This window comes from Manis pentadactyla, chromosome 1, assembly GCF_030020395.1.
Source record: "Manis pentadactyla isolate mManPen7 chromosome 1, mManPen7.hap1, whole genome shotgun sequence".
Classification (NCBI taxonomy): domain Eukaryota; kingdom Metazoa; phylum Chordata; class Mammalia; order Pholidota; family Manidae; genus Manis; species Manis pentadactyla.
The window spans coordinates 227,730,367-227,748,618 of record NC_080019.1 but is presented as its reverse complement, the minus strand read 5'-3'; the positions used below and the strand labels follow the sequence as shown (position 1 = coordinate 227,748,618).

Genomic DNA, 18,252 nt, shown 5'->3' with positions numbered 1-18,252 from the left:
TGTATTAAATTCCATTTTGTAATCTGTTCACGTATCCATCATCTGTCAAGATAGTGAACAGTTGTATCACTACAAGGATCCCTCCTGTAGTGCTTTTATTATCACACCCACCTTTCTCTTGCCCCTCTGCCACCTCCATCTCTAAACCCCAGCAATCATTAATCTAATATTTTGTCATTTCAAAATGTTACATAAATGAAATCATAAACTACATAATTTATTGGGATTTTTTTAATTCAACATAATTCTCTCAAGAATCACCACAAGTTATTGATTATACAAATAGTTCATCCTTTTGATTGCTGAATAGAATTCCATGGGTACCACCATTTATTCAACCACTCATCTGTTAAAAACATCTGGGCTATTTCCACATTTTGCCTATTATGAATAAAGCTGCTATGAACATTTATGTACAAGTTTTTATGTGAACATGAATTTTCATTTCTCAGAGATAAATGCTCCAAAGTGTAATTGCTGGGTCATATGGTAGTTACATGTTTATTTTTATAAGAAACTGCCAGACTGTTTCCCAGAGTGACTGTATCATTTTACATTCCCATTAACAATGTATGAGTGATAAGTTTCCTGTATCTTCACCAATATTTGCTGTTGCCATTATTTTTTATTTTAGCCATTCTAATAAATGTGTAGTGATATCTCATTATGGTTTTAATTTCCATTTCTGTGATGATAATGATGTGGAACACCTTTTACTGCGCTTATTTGTCATTTGTACATCTTCTTTGCTGAAATGTCTGTACGTAAGTGTCCATTTTCTAATTGGATTATTTGTTTTTTTCCTGTTGAGTTTTAGAAGTTCTTTATATATTTTAGATACTAGTCCTTTGTAGAATATATGGCTTTAAAATATTTTCTTCCATCCTACAGATTGTCTTTTTATTCTCTTCACATGCTCTTTCACAAAGAAAAACAAAATTTTTGTATCAAGTCTAAGACTTCTTTGCCTAGCCTTAGATCCCAACAATTTTCTGTTTATTTTTCTAAAAGTTTTATAATTTTACATTTTACATTTAAGTCTCTATCCATTTTAATTAATTTTTATGTGAGATCTGAGGTTCAGATTAATGTTCTGTTTTTTTTGCCAATGGATATTGAATACTCTACTACCATTTGTTGAAAGGCCAGGCTTCCTTCAGTAAACTGCTTTTCCACCTTTCTCAAACATCATTCGAGCATGTCCATAAGGGTCTACTTCTGGTCCTCAACTCTGTTCCACTGAGTCCTCTGCCAGTACCACACCGGCTTGATTACTATACCTATATATTTAGCTTTACTATTGGGTAGAGTGATTCCTCCCACTTTATTATTCTACGCTATGACTGCTTTGACTATTATATTTGCCGCACATATAAACTTTAGAATAAGCTTGCTGGAATTTTGTCATGAGTTGTATCAAACTTATAGATCAATTTGGGGAAAACGAACATCTTTACTGTGTTAAGACTTTCAGGTCTTTCCATTTATTTAAGTCTTGATTTCGTTTATCAATAATTTGTAATATTCAGCATATAAATCTTATAAGGTTTTCTTAAGTTTATATCTAAGTATTTCATTTTCTTTGGAACTATTGTAAATGGTATTATGTTTTAAATTTTGGTTTCTGCATGTTCATTATTAGCATATAGTAATGCAATTGATTTTTTCAGTGTATCCTGTGTCCTTGCTGAACTCCTTATTTCCGGGAGACTTTGTTGTGTAGATTCCTAGGGATTTTCTAGGTAGAGAATCCTACCATCTGCAAATAGAGATAATTTTATTTCATCCCTTTCCAATCTGCCTATTTTCTTTTCTTGCCATACTGCAATGACTAGAATTTACAGTACTGTGTTGATAGAGGTGGTAAAAGCAAACATGCTTGCCCCATTCTCAATCTTAGGGACTCTCTTTATAAAGTTAAGGTAATTCACCTCTGTTCTGAAGTTGCCAACACTTTTTATAATGAATGGATGCTGGATTTTGTCAAATGTTTTTTTTTTTGTGGGGGGGTGGTCAATTCATATAATTCTTTTTTTCTTATTTAGCTTGTTAATTTGGTGGATTACATTGATTCATTCATTATAAAGTACTGAACCATCCTTGAATACCTGGACTAAGTCACATTTGTTCATAGTATATAATTTATTTTATACATTGTTGGATTCAATTTGCTAGTATTTTTTTAAATTTCTATATGAAGTTCACAAGAAATACTGGGCTGTAATTGTTTTTCTTTGTTTTTGGGGGGGGTGTCTTTGTCTTAGTATCAGGGTAATACTAACCTCATCAAATGAGTTAGGAAGTATTTCTGCCTCTCATATTTTCTAGGACAGATTGTATAAAATTGGTGTTAATTCTTCCTTAAATATTTGGTAGACTTCTCTAGTGCAACCATGGGGGCCTGGAGAGTTTGTTTGGGAGAGATTTTTAGGTACTAACTAAATTTCTTTAATGTCCATAGGACTATTCAGACTGTCCATTTCATCTTGGCTGAGTTCTAGGTAACTTCCGGTTTTTGAATAATTTGTTCATTTCTTCTTAGTAGCTGAATATATGAAATGAAATTGTTCATAGCATATCCTTATTATCTTTTAATAACTGTAAGATTTGCATTAATATTCTCTATTTCATTCTGATATTGCTAATTTGTTACTGTCAGAATTTCAAGTCATTTATCAATTTCATTTTTTAGAATACTTTCTTGTTTCATTTGTTTTATTCTTTTTCTATTTTAAATTTCATTTATTCATTCTTTTACCTCTCTTATTTCCTTCTGTTTGTATGTTTTTGGTTTATTTTTCTTTCCCTTTTCCACTTGCTTAAGGAAGGAATATAGGTTACTGCTTTGAGGGCTTTCCTCATTTTTAATATAAGCATTTAGTGGTATAAATTTCCTTCACAGCACTGTTTTGAAGGACCTAGATATTTTGATATATTGTGCCTTCATTTTCATTCAGTTTTATATATTTTTAAATTTAAGACTTCCTCTTTGACCTGTAGATAATGTAGAAATGTGTTCCTTAATTTTCCATGTTTAGACCTTTTTCTGTTGTCTTTGTGTAATGGGTTTCTAGTTATATTATACTGTAATAAGAGAACATATTCTGCATGATTTAATTTTTAAAACTTTGTTAATGGTTTTTTGGTGACCCAAGATATAGTCTATTTTGGTAAATACTGCATAAGTACTTGAAAAAAATGTGTATTCTGTTATTGTTAAATAAAGCATCCTATATATGTCAATTGGCTTATTGTGATACTCAGAGTTCTATATTCTACAGCATCCTCTCTGGCCAATTATTTTTGGTGAGGCTTTGATAAATCCCCATTGCTAGTGGTATCAGGCTTGTCTGATGTTGCTTGTACTTCCATTTGAGAGAGGGCACTGAAGTCTCTATAAATGCCAATTACCCTATTTCTCCTTCAGCTCTATTAGTTTTTGGTTCATGTTAGTTAAAGTCATGCTAGTTTAAGACTTTATCATCTGGTATGCATACATTTAGGATCAATAATTCTTCTGGGTGGGGTGCTTATATCATTAAATAATACTTTTATCTCTAGATATTTCTTTGTTCTTAAGTCTATGTTATCACATATTAATATAGTCATTCCTGCTTCTTAAAAAATTACTATTTATATAGTATATCTTTTTCCATTCTTTTATTTTCAACTTAATTATTAACTTTGAAGCAAATTCATTCTAAGCATATAGTTGGATTTTATTTTTTTATCCACTCTGCCAATCTCTGTTTTTTGATGGGTGATTTATCTGATTTACATTTAGGATTATTTATTGATATACTAGCACTTTAGTCTACCATCTTATTACTTGTTTTTTACTTCAGTGTTCTGACCCTCATTTCTCTGTTTCTCTTTTCTTGACTTCCTGTGGATTACTTGTACATTTTTAAGTATTCTGTCTTGATTTATAGTGGTTTTGGATGCACTTCTTTGTATAGTTCTCATGGTGGTTGCTCTGGTTATTACAATTTCATATGTAACTTACTGCAGTCTACTATTACCAGTATTTTACTGCGCTGAGTGAAGCATGGAAACCTTATTCCCATTTAAGTCCCTTTCTCTTACCCACTTTTAAATATCTTTGATATGAGTATCTAATGCTATTGTAATTTTTATTTCAATCATCAAGTATGGTTTATATAACTCATAAGGAAAAGTTACAATTAAATCTATTATTTTAGCAGGAAATCACCCTGTTAAATTAATCATGTGGGTCTTGGCTACTGTTATGGGCTGTGGTTCCTATGGCACTGTAATTCTCACAGTCTTTCAGACGTTATTTTGGTCTGCCTGATTTATCTGGTGTCACTGGAACTCCTCCCACTGGTCCCTTTTTACATTCCATTGCCTGAGGGGATAGGAGAGATTTCTCCCAACTGAGCCTCAGTTGTTTCTCAGTGGGAGAAGGATGCAGTGGGAACCTCCTGTTGGTGTCGCCAGCTGTCTTGCTCTCTCTGGGCAAGAGAGGGGCATTACAGGATTTGTGACAAAGAGGCTTCCTGGAATGGGCCACTTCCTGTGGTTGCATAACCTTTCCTGGTTTTTCCCTTTGTTTCAATGTCTTTGGGCAGATGAGAAGCATCTGAGGTCTGTAGAGAAAAACTATCTTCTTGGATTTGTCCATTTGCTGTTGCTGGGTCTCTCTTGCTATTCGGCCTGCCAGCGTCAGTATTTCTTGTTAGAAAGGATAGAGTCTCAGGCCCAATGGGGAAAGACAGCACCGCTCTGGCCAATTATTTTTGGTGAGGCTTTGATAAATCCCCCTTGCTGGGGCTGTCAAGCTTGTCTGATGTTGCAGAGAGACTCCTCAATCAAGGGAAGAATCACCCTTCTTGGGCTTCATCACTGGGCTGGGAGTTGGAAAATACCTGGTTTAGGTGGCTTTACCTTTTGCCAGGGAGACACTAAACAACCTGCTACTATGCTGTTCTTATCTCAAACCAACTCACCTTCTGACCTCTTCTCAGAGTTCTCTTTTGGTTGTCTCTTGCTTTATTTCCAGAGTACATCATTGTGTTTAGAGGGAGAAGCAGGAAAAAAATGGGGCCTGTGCTATCTTTACTGGGCCAGAAGTATCTGCCTATATTTCTCAATGAATATTTCCATTCAAGTTCCTTATGACACTTAACCCTTTTTGACCTTATACTTATTTGTGTACATCCACAAATGCTAAGATTTGAAACTTCTTGAGAAGTTCTCTGTATATTTCACAGGGCCGTGAACATAGTAGGTTCTCCCTAAATAGCTCTCATGGATGAATGACTGATTGAATGAATATTTATGTATACTTTCTGTAGAGCTGTACAATGGAGCAAGACCAACCTATTAAGAAGGTGGTTGTTGGCAGAATATAAGCATGACATATAAATGCCCACCCCTGTAAATGTGCACAGGAGTAACAGTGAGAATCTTGCTCAATGTGATTTACTAAAGGTTAGCTCAGAACACACGCTCACTTCAACATGAGCTGCATCGGGTCATCACACTCATTTTCCCACTTCCAGCAGATCAGAAAATGTGGTATTGCTGGGACAGACCTCCTCACCCTCATTTCCTACATTACTCCCTTCCAGCCTATACCCTTTCACACACACACACACACACACAAAGTACTAAATTTTCCAAAGAAGGTAAGAAGTTCAAAAGGGGAACATGTTAAATTTTCTTTTTAGAAATGAAACCACCACATCTACCATAAAAATTGAGTCTGAAACACCAATGCCCAATAACAAATGGTACAGAATGATATTGCTGGGAGACTCTATGTTTTCAGAGCTCATAGAAACATCACCAAAGATTGCATGGAAGAGCTGGAGGGCCCCAGGCAGGGAATGCAATGGAATGTTACGGCCAGGCCCCTGCTCAGCCTCAGAAGTAGGAGTGACAGAATAACAAGCAGGAAGAGACTGAGCAATTGAGTTCTCCTGCTGCACAGGAAAGGATTGGAAATGAAGACTTTAGGATGGAAAAGGCTGGATGCCTGCCCTCTCATACTATTAGAATCATGCAGCTTTTATCAATTGGTATGAGCTCCTGGTCTTTTAAGATCCCTAGGCACATGGCCCTTATATCTGCTGCACATACTTATTTCCATTTGGGTTTTTGTTTTTTGACAAACATAAGTTTTAATTTTTAATGGAATCAGACCTACTACTCTTTCCTTTCATGATCTTTTCTTTTTTGCTCTTATGAGGTCCCCTTTTAGTCTGGTTTCCTAAAAGTTGATTTTACACATTTATTGTTTTATAATCCAGCTGGAATTAATTTTAGGGTATGATAAAAGGAAAACTATAATTCTTCCAAATTGAATACATTCTTGATAAGTAAAAGCAAGATTTCCCACAGTAGAAAACTCAGCCTAGACACATGCTGTTCAATTTTCTGAGGCAGGAATGGAACGAATGAGGCACTTTTCTCAAATACCTCAAAACCTCATCCTGTTTCATTTGGGACTTAAGACAACATTGTTGCCTTATTTCTTAGGGCCTCTTTTCTTTTCTGTAGAGTAAGGATACAAATATCATCCACTGTGGCCCCAAGAATAAGGCAATTTCTTAAGCTCATCTAGTCTTCTGAGCACTTTTGTGTAGAACATTTTCCATTACTGGTTACAATGCATATATAGGTTCCTCCTGAAGAATGTGACCAGTAGAAACAGAACTTCAGAAAGCATGAAATGAGGTATCAAGAGCTTCCTTCTTTTAGGGATGAACAAGAGGAAAAATAAATCTTGGTATTTAGAACATATTAGATGCCATATCTCAAACTCCAAAGTTCACTTCAAACTTTATCTTTTAATTTAAAATGAAGCAATGGTTCAGTGTGGTATTTCTGAGTTGCGAGATGTCAAGTGGTAAAAGTTGGATTAAGCAGGGGGAGTTTATGCCCTTATTCTATTTAATATATGGCCTTGGGGGGATTCTGGAACTAAAATAGTTCCATTATAAGTTGGTAATTAACATAGTGAAGAACCAGGGGAGAACTGTCCAACTTGTGCCATATTCCCACAGGTGGGTCCACAAAATACAGTATTATTTTCAGAATAAACAGTTTGCCTACCTGCATTCATATCTCAAAGTGTACTGATTGCTCTCTGGGGCCTGGACCTGAAGGGAATTCAAAATGAAGGATGGTCCCTGCCCTCCTAGCAGCCACCCAAAATGGGTACACGCACTGAGAGCTATCAAGGAACACACTGTCTAATTTCTAGGCTATGTTATACTAGATTGGGAGGCTGGATTCCCTCAGAATGTTCCTGAGTGAAAGTTGTCAACATTTTTCTTTTAGCCACAAAACTGTATCATCACATAAAAAATATATAGAAGCCAAACATATAATATAGAATAAAAGACAAAAGCATACATTTCCTGGTCAAATGGGCTGTGGTGTTCCCAGAGCCCTGCCCTCCTCCAAATCAGACACACAAACACATACATACATACATGCATACACACACTTCCTGGAGTTTCACAGAGCAGTTTCAGAACCACTGTACTTGACGAATTGTTGGACAGAAAGAAGGAGGGACAGATAGAAAGTGATAAAGCGAGCATAGTAAGATAAGAATGGCAGAATCCATGTGGTGGGGATATAGGGAGATCACTGTAAAATTCTTTCAGCTTTTCTGTACGTTTCAGTTTATTTTTTAATAATATAATGTTGTGGGAGAGACCTGCCTTTGCTTCCTGTATTTTGAGGTTTTGTTATTAGTGGTGTAAACATTTATTCTTCTTATATGTCCCTGATAAATTGAGCCCTTTATCATTAGGAAGTGCTGCTCTTTATCTTTGGCAAACTTCCTTGTCTTAAAATCTACTTTGATTAATATAGCCACCCTGGCTTCTAAAAATTAACATTTGCATAACATACACTTTCATTCCTTTTCTTTCAACCCTGTGCCTTCATATTTAAATTGCATATGTTGTAGTCAGCATTAGTTATGTCTTTTTCAAAAAATACTCATACTGACAATCTGACTTTTAATTGGGGTAAAAAGTCCATTAAAATTTAATGTAATGATGGGGTTGGATTTTAATTCTACCATCTGGATATTCATTTAAAATTTGTGCCAAGTATTTTCCACCTATTCATCCTTGCCTTACTTCTTTCTGGCAAAATGAATATTTTTTTCAATTTCTATCTTACTGCCACTGTTAGCTTTTTAATTGTATCTATTTGTAGTCTGTGTGTGTGTTTGCTCTAGGACTAACAATATGCATCTTTATCTTATCAGAGTCTACCTAAAATTAATATAATACCATTTCGTGTAAAATAAAAGAATCTTACAACAGTATAATTCCATTTACTACTCTTCTGTCCATGGTGCTCTCGCTGTCATGCAATTTACTTCAATGTACGTTATAAACCCCAGAGTACAATATTATTATTGCTTTAAACAATAAGTTTGCTTACCTTTAATAAATTAAGAAGAGTTACAACAGGGTTTTTAAAACACAAATATTATGCCACTTACTTATTTCTAATATTCTTTATTCGTTCCTATATAAGATCCAAATTTCCATTTGGTATCACTTTCCTAAATTTAGCTTGAAGAACTCCATTTAGCACTTCTTGTAGTTCAAATTGGCTAGTAGTACATTTTCTTAGATTTTGTTTATCTGGAAACAGATAATTTCATGTTCGTTACTGAAATAATTCTATATTCACTGGATATAGAAATCTAGGTTGATTTTTTTTTCTTTCTCCATGCTATTCCATTGTCTTCTGGCTTTAATAGTTTCTGCTTAGAAACTTAGACTAATTCTTCCTGTTGTTTCTGTATAATATGTCACCCCCCCTCCACCCCTGGCCCTGCTTCTGAAAGCTTTTCCTTTTACTTTTATGTTTTAGCAGTTTGCCGATGGAATGCTTAGGTGTGGTTTCCTTTGTATTTTACCCTGCTTTTATTTGCTAAACATCTTAAAACTTGTAGGTTAAGTTTTTCCAGCAAAGTTAGGGGAATTCAGGCTATTATTGCCTTAAATATTGCTTTTTCTTCCTCATTCTCTCTTCCTTCTTTTCTGTGACTCCAGTTATACAAATATTAGACTGCTTGCTTTTGTCCCACAGTCTCTGAAACTTTTTCTATCTTTTTCTCCCTTTGTTATTCAGTTTGGATCATTTCTATTCATCTGTCTTAGGTTTACTGACTCTTTCTCTGGTTTCCAATCTGCCATAAAGGCCATTCAGTGAATTCTTCATTTCAGAAGTTGTTATTTGCATTTATAGAATATCTATGGGTTCCTTTTTATATTTTAAATTTATTTCTCTGAGATTTCCCATATTTTCATTCATCTTATGTCTCTATATTCTTTAAGTTCTTGAACATATTCTTCATAGCTCTTTCAAAACTTTATCTTCTAATATGTAGGTTAATTCAGGGTCTGTTTCACATTGATTGCTTTTTTCTTGTTAATAGGTTTCCCTCTTCACATGTTCAGTAGTTTTTCATTGTGTGCTAGACATTGAATGGTACATTTAGGGAATCTGCATTGCATTGTCTTCCTTAAAGGGTGGTGATTTTGTTTGGGCAGGCAATTATATTACTAAGAGATCCTCTTTATCCTTGCATTGTTAGAGCTGGTTTATTTTGATTCTGTCCTTAGCCCTAAAACATAGCCTTACTCTTAAACATGTTTCTCACTCCTAAGGCTAGTCTTTCTGGGCTCTCAATTGAATGTCCAGGTGCTCAGTAAAGTCTCTCCTCTCAGGCTACATCAGAATCCAAACATGTCCCAGCTCTGGTATCTTTGTTTGGCTATGGACCCACAGGAGCCACCTTCTGTTAGGCCTCAAGAACTTATGCCATCTTATGTACAGTCAGTACCTCAGACAATGAGCTACCAAGGAACCTCCATGCACACTTCAAGGTACCCTTTCCCATGCATCTATTTCTACAATACCCCACGCTGCTAATCCTAGCCACCATGAAGCCTCCAACTAGAAACCCTGCCTCCTCAGCTCACTGAAACCACCAACGATCCCTGGCTCCATCTGCCTTCCTTTCTGACCCAGTGAATGCACTCCAAGGCATCTAACCAAGGTGAACACAAGGCTTACCTCAAGTGTTTACCTCCTCTCAAGGATCAAAGTCCTACACTGCCTGCTAGCCAATTCCTGAAAATAGTTGCCACATACATTTTATCCAGCTTTATAGTTCTTCATGAAAGTAGGTCAAGACACTTTACTGTGGCTGGCAGCAGAAGTCCCTAATTTTCTAAAACCACTGCCCTGGAAGACAAAAATGCAAAATGCTTTAATATGTCTCTTCACTACCATCACCAACACCTGAAATTACAAGCAATCTTATTTCTCTGACCACCCACTACCATATATTGCACATGAATAATGGATAATACTTATCAAATGAATTATCCAAGCTTCCTATTCTTACTCTTCCTCCTATGTTCTTGGGTAGCTTGACTGACAGATAATGTCTGCCCCAGGAACAGAGGAGACCAGATGAAGAGAGACCAGAAGCTCAAGTTATTTCATAATTTTTCTTTTCAAAAGCTTTGAAGATCAATTGGGTTGGAGAACAGTTTAACAGTGAGGTTTGGAGATCACATGAAAATTTCCATTGGTCTAACCTACCAACTTCCAGCATCATCACCAGAACTAGTCCTTCCCCAGAGGTAATTATATGTTGGGGTACCTTATACCTAAGCAGTAGTTTACACTTGTTTAACAATAAATCACACATGTGTCTATGATAGAATCTGACCTCACCTTGTCAAAGAGCTTATCAGGACCACCAGCCCTTAGTAATGACACTGGCTTCCAAATGCCTCCAGTTTGGAATACACTTTCTTTGTACCATTTTTAGCTTCTACCCATTTGAATAAATGTAAACAAGCAGCTGACTGAACTCTCAGTAAGAAGTCGCAAATAAGTTAAGATTAAGCAGTGTTCCATTTCAGAAGTAGGGGAGGGTATATTCTTAAGAATGCTCAAGGATTCATTTATTTTTCTTTTTTTACTTCGTCGATTTTTATCTTAAAGGCAAAATACAATACCCAGCTAGGATTTAAATACAGATCAACAATCTAAACATACTGCAACAAAGTACGTCATTCTTCAAAGATCACCTCAGAAAAGAGAAGGTAGCCCACAACTGATTAAATACATTAAGAGAAGCAAATGTGAACAGCAGTTGAGGATGGGGAGCAGGGAGAGAGGGAATAGATCCATTAGATGCTCCCTTCCAGTTTGCTGAGACGTTTCCAAATGGTTTGTTTATCTATGTGACCAAAGAGGTATAGTTAATTTTCTTAGATTTATCAATCCCTCTGTGTATTAGTAGATCATAACTTCACCTCAAGTTTATTTTTACCATGTATATTTGCCAATACCTCAGTCATACAGAATTTAAGCGATCACTTTCCAAAGCAACGAAACAAAGGTTGACACTTTGTGTCAGCAGAAACCATGAGAGAACAGCAACCTTGAAAAATGGATGATGGATGGAAGGATGGATGGATGGATGGATGGATGGACAGATGGATGAATGGATGTATGGATGGACGGATGGACAGATGGACAGATGGATAAGACAACTACTAGATTCATTCTGTCTTTATTTGTTCAACATGTTTTTGTTGAGTATTATCAGGCTTGGGTATGGAGGTGAACAAGTTAGAAGCAGTAGCATTACGGAGCTTGCATAAATGAGGGACTCAAGATAGGCAAACATATCTAAATGTGCCACCTGTTGAAGTAACTGAAATGAGTTATCCAACAAATTAACATGGCTGCTACCTGCAGTTATAGCCAAGCCAGGGAAGATGATAAAAGGCCCACAACTTCTCTTCCCCAACTTTGGAGAACAAAAAGCTTTTGACAATGACCATTGCCTATAAATCCCTATCTATACTCTCCAAATGCAAGAAGGAACCAGGAAGTATCACTACCACAAATCTCCCATCAAGAACCCATTAATGACATCCAAACAGATGGAAACTGTCTTATGCTTGTTTTTGCGTTTTTTTGTTGTTGTTGTTTAGAAAAGACCTAAATCAGATGCAAATTCACTATATTTCCCTTCAAAAACACTTATCATAAAAGCTACTTATGTACCCTTTTTGGCACAGAAAGTTATATTTGCTAAATTTTTTGTCTTGTTTTAAACACAATTCTATTTTCATCTGGGCAAGTGCATATTATCATGGATGCCAATCTATTTGGCAATAAAACTAAGAGAAAAGAAACATTTATAACAGAATCATAGGTATATTACATAATATATCACCATTCAATGGAATGCAAAATTAGCAATATAGCCCTGCAGCTTGACTGGCTATGTAACTGACAGATTTTCCTGTAAGTAATTTTCAAAAATACCATCAAAATCTGGAGTTTAACAATTTCTAGGCCCTTACCCTTCCCTTCCCACTGCAAGTTGCTCACATGGAATCACTTATCCACAAGAAACACCAGGGTTGGGGAAAGGAGTTAAATAAGATTATGATCCTAATTGCAGAAGATTTACAGTTTCCAAGTGTCCCTGATTCTAACCAAATAGTGACCACAGCTTGTGCATGATGGCTATCTTTAATGGAGACAAACCACCCTTTCTGTTTAAGAACAAGATTAACCACTTGTGTCCTTTGCTCTTCCCGTAAACTCTTCCTGTCTCAGACGTTGCAGTAACACAATAAATATCATCTTGTTTTCTGTCTTCGTGACTTCTGTATTTGTAGGTAACATGAAAACCTGTTTTTAGTAGTAAAAAATAAATGATTTTCAAATTTTCATCCAAAATATACAATACAGCTATAATCAGCCAATGATAATGACAATGATCAGATACTAACTTGTTTCAGGAACTGTGTTGAGCTCTTTTCATTCATTATCTCATTTAATCCTCACAATTCCCATATCATTTAGGTTAATTTCTGCAGCCCCTTTAAGCACTTTGATATTGAAATCCACCCTCCAATTTCAAGCATGGGCAAAAGTTGGCAATATAGGAACAGGCAAAGGTATTAGAGTCTGTCCAGTTAGGCGTAACTTCTGGAATTCAATCTAATCTCTCTCTTCACAGTCTGCTTAGATTTAATATTATAATATTTCACAGAAAACACAGAAACCTTGTAACAGGCCTACTTACAAATCCTTCCCCATTCAAGTTGTCATTTGATTGTAAACCCCACAAGACATTATTTTTTTTATTAAAATAAACTTACGCATCTTAAGGAAATTAAAAGAAAAAAAGGGGCTTTATCTTTACCTCACTACTCATAATGTCTAATGTTCTTCATTCATACCTAAGGAGCCAAATTTCTATCTATTATTTCTTCTCACCCTGAAAAACTTCCTTTAGCATTTCTTGTAATATAAATTGTTCTGATGGCAATAAATTTTCTGTTTATCTGAAAGATACTTTATTTTGCCTCCATTCTTAAAGTATAGTTTCATTGGATATGGAACTCTGAGTTTATAATTTCTTTTTCTTTCAGCACATTAAGGATATTGCTCCACTGTCTTTTAGCTTTTATAGTTTCTGAAGATAGGTGGGCAGTGTTTCAAAATGTAGTTCCCTTGTATATACTATGTTGTTTTACTCTGACGGATTTCAAGAATTGTGCCTTAGATTCTCATCAGATTCATCATGATAAGACTAAGCATTTCAATTATGTAAGTGAATCTCTTTTACTAAATTTGGGAAGTTTGGGGCCATTATTTCTTCAAGAATTTTTATGCCCCTTTTTCTATGTCCTTTTCTTCTAGGACATCAATTACCTATGTTAAGATTTGTGCTATTATCCCACACACCCTGAGACTCTAGTTGGGGGTTTTTAATCTTTTTTTCCCCCTCTGCTCTTCATAGAGAAAATTTATATTGATCTATCTTCAAATTAACTGACTGCTTGTGTCCGCCTTCAGTGTGCATGTCTCAAGGGTCAGTCGATGAATTATTTGGGTAGACCTTATATTTGTGGTTTTCCTTCTCTGGCTCTCTCCTTTCAAAATCCAGAAGATGCTTATAAAGCCCCTTGAGAAATCCTATTTGGATTTTGAATGTGATAATATAGTTCCCACTAGGGAACATGGTATTTTTCCTGATTTGTTTAGGTTTTCTTTAAAGCTGTTTGGTAAAGCTCAACATTTTTTATACACTTTCGTATAGTGCATTTTAGTTTATTTATGAATCCTACAGTTTTGTCATTCTTATAAATGTATAAGGACTCTGCTGATACTTAAATGGAATCTTACTTACAGCTACTTATTGAACTCTATCTACTTTAATGGTTTTCAGTTTTAATGGTATATCTCTTCTCAATACCCGTGGTTAGACTTTGCTTTCTTAGGTGAAATGGAGAGTCCCTTTGTACTTTAATAAACTAGTTTAAGAGAATCAGCATCACAAAATGCTTTCCCATTTGCCTTTGTCCTTTTCAACATTTAGTTGAGTTTGGAACAGATAATTATATCTTTTCAAAAATAATACTAGTTTATCTGTTCTTTCCAATATTTATACATCATGGTTAATCTTATTATTCTATTCCTTTGGTTAGGATCATGAGTATAATGGCTAGTACAATGTTGAAATAGTTATGTATTAGCAAGCGCACTCATCTCATGAGCGGCAGTAAGGGGAATATTCCCAATGTTAACATTAAATACCGTAACTTGCTACAGGTTTCCAAAAGGTATATTGTAATATACTATGTAAGTTCATTCTGTTCTTAACTTATTAAATGAATATTGTTCATTGGTTTGTTTAATAAAGAAGAATCTATATTTATTAATTAATTACTTTTATTTTCTGCAGACTGAATTTGTTACTCTCTTTTTATAATGAAATCTTTAGGTGCTATTAATTTTCTGCTAAATACAGCTTTGGCTATTTAAAATGTGGATACATAGAGTTCTTATTTTTCTAACACTTTATTATACTAGATTTGATTTCCTATTTGAACCTTGAGTTCTTTAGGGGAAAGTTTTGTTTTTCCTGTTGGTATTATGGCTTTCCAAGTTCTTGAGCTTCGCATTTAAACTTTTGTTATTAATTTTTAGTTTTATTTCACTGTAGGCAGAGCATGTAGCCTGTAAACGTTTTATGTTCCATAATTTAATATGGTTTTCTTTGCAGTATATAATCAATTTTTTCTAAATGCTTCATGGCTCCTTAAAGTGTGCCTTTTATTTCTAGAGAACAAAATTCAATAAATATTTATTAAATAAACTTTATTAGATTATTAAAATACTCTTTGTACTCTGTGTTTATCTGACCCATAGAAGATCAATAAAAGTGTATTAAAGTCTCATACAACAATTCTATTTCAGTCCATTTTTTCCTTATACTTCTAAGAGCCTTTATTTCATATATTTTGAGGCTGTTAACCATATCAATGAAAATTCAAGACTGTCTTATCGTCATTGTGAAGTCTAACTAATTGAAAGTAACCTTCCTGATCATGCTTAATATTGTTATGGTCTTTGAATCTATTTTGTCTAAATATTGCCAAGATTATTTTTGTTTTATTTTGCTCTTGCCTGATAAATCTTGTCCAGCCATTGTTTTTTTCTAATCATAATAAGCCACTTTGTTTTAGGTGTATCTCTTATCAGTAACCCATGGTTATTAGCTTTTTAGCTGAAATGGGGAGTCCTTTTGTACTGTAATAAACCAGTTCAATATTGTTTTATAATGAGAATCAGCATCACAAATGCTTTCCCATGCACATTTGTTCTTTTCAGCATGTAAGATACATGGGAAATGTCATTCCTATTTTACACATAAGAAAAATCAAAACCAAATAGGCTAAATATATTTTCCAAGGTCATTCAGGTAATAAGTGGCAGTAATAAGACTTAACCAAAGGATGCTAATACTAAAACCCTGGCTTTTTACAAATTTATAATACTTGTGCTGAACAGCAATATTCAGAAGGGCTAATTAGCTGAACAATCTACCTTTTTTTGCAGTAGGAGAGCTTCTACTATATATTTGTGTTGACATACAGGATATGTTTGGCTATACTTCTATGATGTTACTTTATATTTATACTTCATGTGGTTTATGTTTCACTGTTAATTTCTCAGCCTTGTAACTCAGTAATTTAGAACGGTCTGCACATTCTTTTCTCTCTCTATTGATTTGAAAGTCACATACCTACTTTTACTTCTGATAAAGTGATCCACTAAATAATGATATTAATATTTATTGGATGAATAAGTAAACTTTAAAGCTTTCAAATACTTGAAATTGCTGAGGCTACCCATAGAATAATGAAGATTTATTAGTTTATTGCTGGACTCTGTAAAAATGATGTTGGGTATTGTTATTACTTATTTTTAAGCATTTAAATATTAAGTACTTAATATTGTTAAAGCATTAGTTTATATTACACACTGAATTTTCAAAAGTATAGTTTTACATTTGTATTCAGTGTTAGAGTCAAAGTTCAATTGTTTAATTATCATTTGATGTTTATTTGATTTCATCATTAATGTCAGTGTCTTAGTACCATTTATTTCCCCATTATGGAATTCTAAAATTTGATTTCTTTCTCAGTTACCCAGACCACTGCTTCCTAAATCTTAGTGTATGACAGAAAGTCCTACAAAGAATATTAGTACACAGATCACTGCATTCCATCCTCAGAGATTTTTGCTTTAGGAGATCTGGGGTAAACCTGAGAATCTGTTCTATTTTTCCAAATAACACTGATGTTATTGGCCTTTGAACTTCACTTTGAGAAGCACTGACCTGGGCTTCACCCTAAAGCCATTTCCCTAGTACAGAGGGGGTTATGTTTGCTTTTCTCCTGCATATTTGAGAAACGCTTTCTGTTACTTTTACAAGTGAGAGACAACTTGACTGTATTTACATTTCTTGGATACACTCCCACGAAGTGTTTCAAGCAAATTTTCATAAATTTTATAGCAACAGTGCCTATCATATAGTGTAACAGAGAGAAAAAAAATGCCAGTGTGATCATCGCTTCTTCCTAAGGTCAACTGTTTTCTTTGCCAGTGTACTTGAAGGACTTTTTTCTTTATTCTTGTAATCATAAAAAAAAAATTGCCAAGTTGCAATAGTATGGAACCCTTTTCATTAATGTCGCCCGGAGTGTGGAAAGCTCTTTCAATTTGCACGCTGAAGCCTTTTGTTTTTGTTTTTAACTCAGAAGAGCTTATATTAATTTTTTATTACTACTTGTGCTCCAGTTGTTTCTGCCTCAAGAATATTGGTAATTCTTAGATTTGGTCTAATATTTAAGTCTAGGATCTTTGTTGTCTATATTTTTAATCTTCTCTATTTCATTAGTTTTTTAACAATCCTTTCTTCATGTTAACAGACCTTATGAGTTTTTCTTCTTTTTAAAAAAATGCTGATTTATTTTCAGCTTCTAATGCAGATTTTCATTCTGTTTTGGCTTTCTGGTATCTTTAGCAGTAGTTTTCCTGATTAACCTGTCTCCTTTTCCAAACCATCCTACTTTCTTTTAGTCTAAGCTTATTCTTTCATTTCTCTTTCCATTTCCTGAGGTTATTGAGTATGCCAAACTTCTAAAAATTCTTTCAAATTTGTGTGGCAAATCATCCTGTCAGGTCAACTGTTACTCTGAGTCTCTAAAATACTGTTCCTTTTTCCTTACCCATGGTGTGTTTGTTTTTCTAAAAAATTTTTAGTTTATCATGAAAAAGCCAATGTTTGCCTAGAAAGAGATGATCATTACCTTTACTTACGTGCCCCATGAATCCCCTATAGTTGGATCATAAGCTGGTTTATAGAACTTATATCCCAATTCCTGGCCCCTAGCAGGTTTCCCATTAGTAGAGCTCTTTGGGTTGGTGTAGAATCTTTTGGCACCACTGCCTGGATCTACGTCCAATATAAATATGAAAAATAACAATCTCCAGCCAACACTCTTAATTTCACCTTGCCCTGAAAACTTTCTGTGGAGCAGATAAAGGGCCAAAGCACAATATGGTTTAATGAATGGCATACATCCTTTCATAATTAATGGATAAACCCATTCATAATTAATAGCTGTGGTTCTTTAACTAAGACAGATTTTTACAAATATAGTTCCAAAAATTACTGTTTCATGTAGCAGGCAAAATAATTACACCCTCCACAAAACATGTTAATCCCTAGTATCTGTGAATACATTAGGTTACATGTCTACACCCTAATCCCCAGAATCTGTGAATATATCAGGTTCCGTGCCAAAGGAGAGTTAAATTAACAGATGGAATTACGTTGCTGATCATCTGAGC

The 18,252-nt window shown here is 34.7% G+C and overlaps 1 protein-coding gene across 18 annotated transcripts in view; it reads right to left on the bottom strand.

The window, feature by feature from the left end:
* FHIT (fragile histidine triad diadenosine triphosphatase) overlaps positions 1-18,252 on the bottom strand; it is a 1,315,417-nt gene that overhangs the window by 811,930 nt on the left and 485,235 nt on the right. The window lies entirely within an intron of this gene.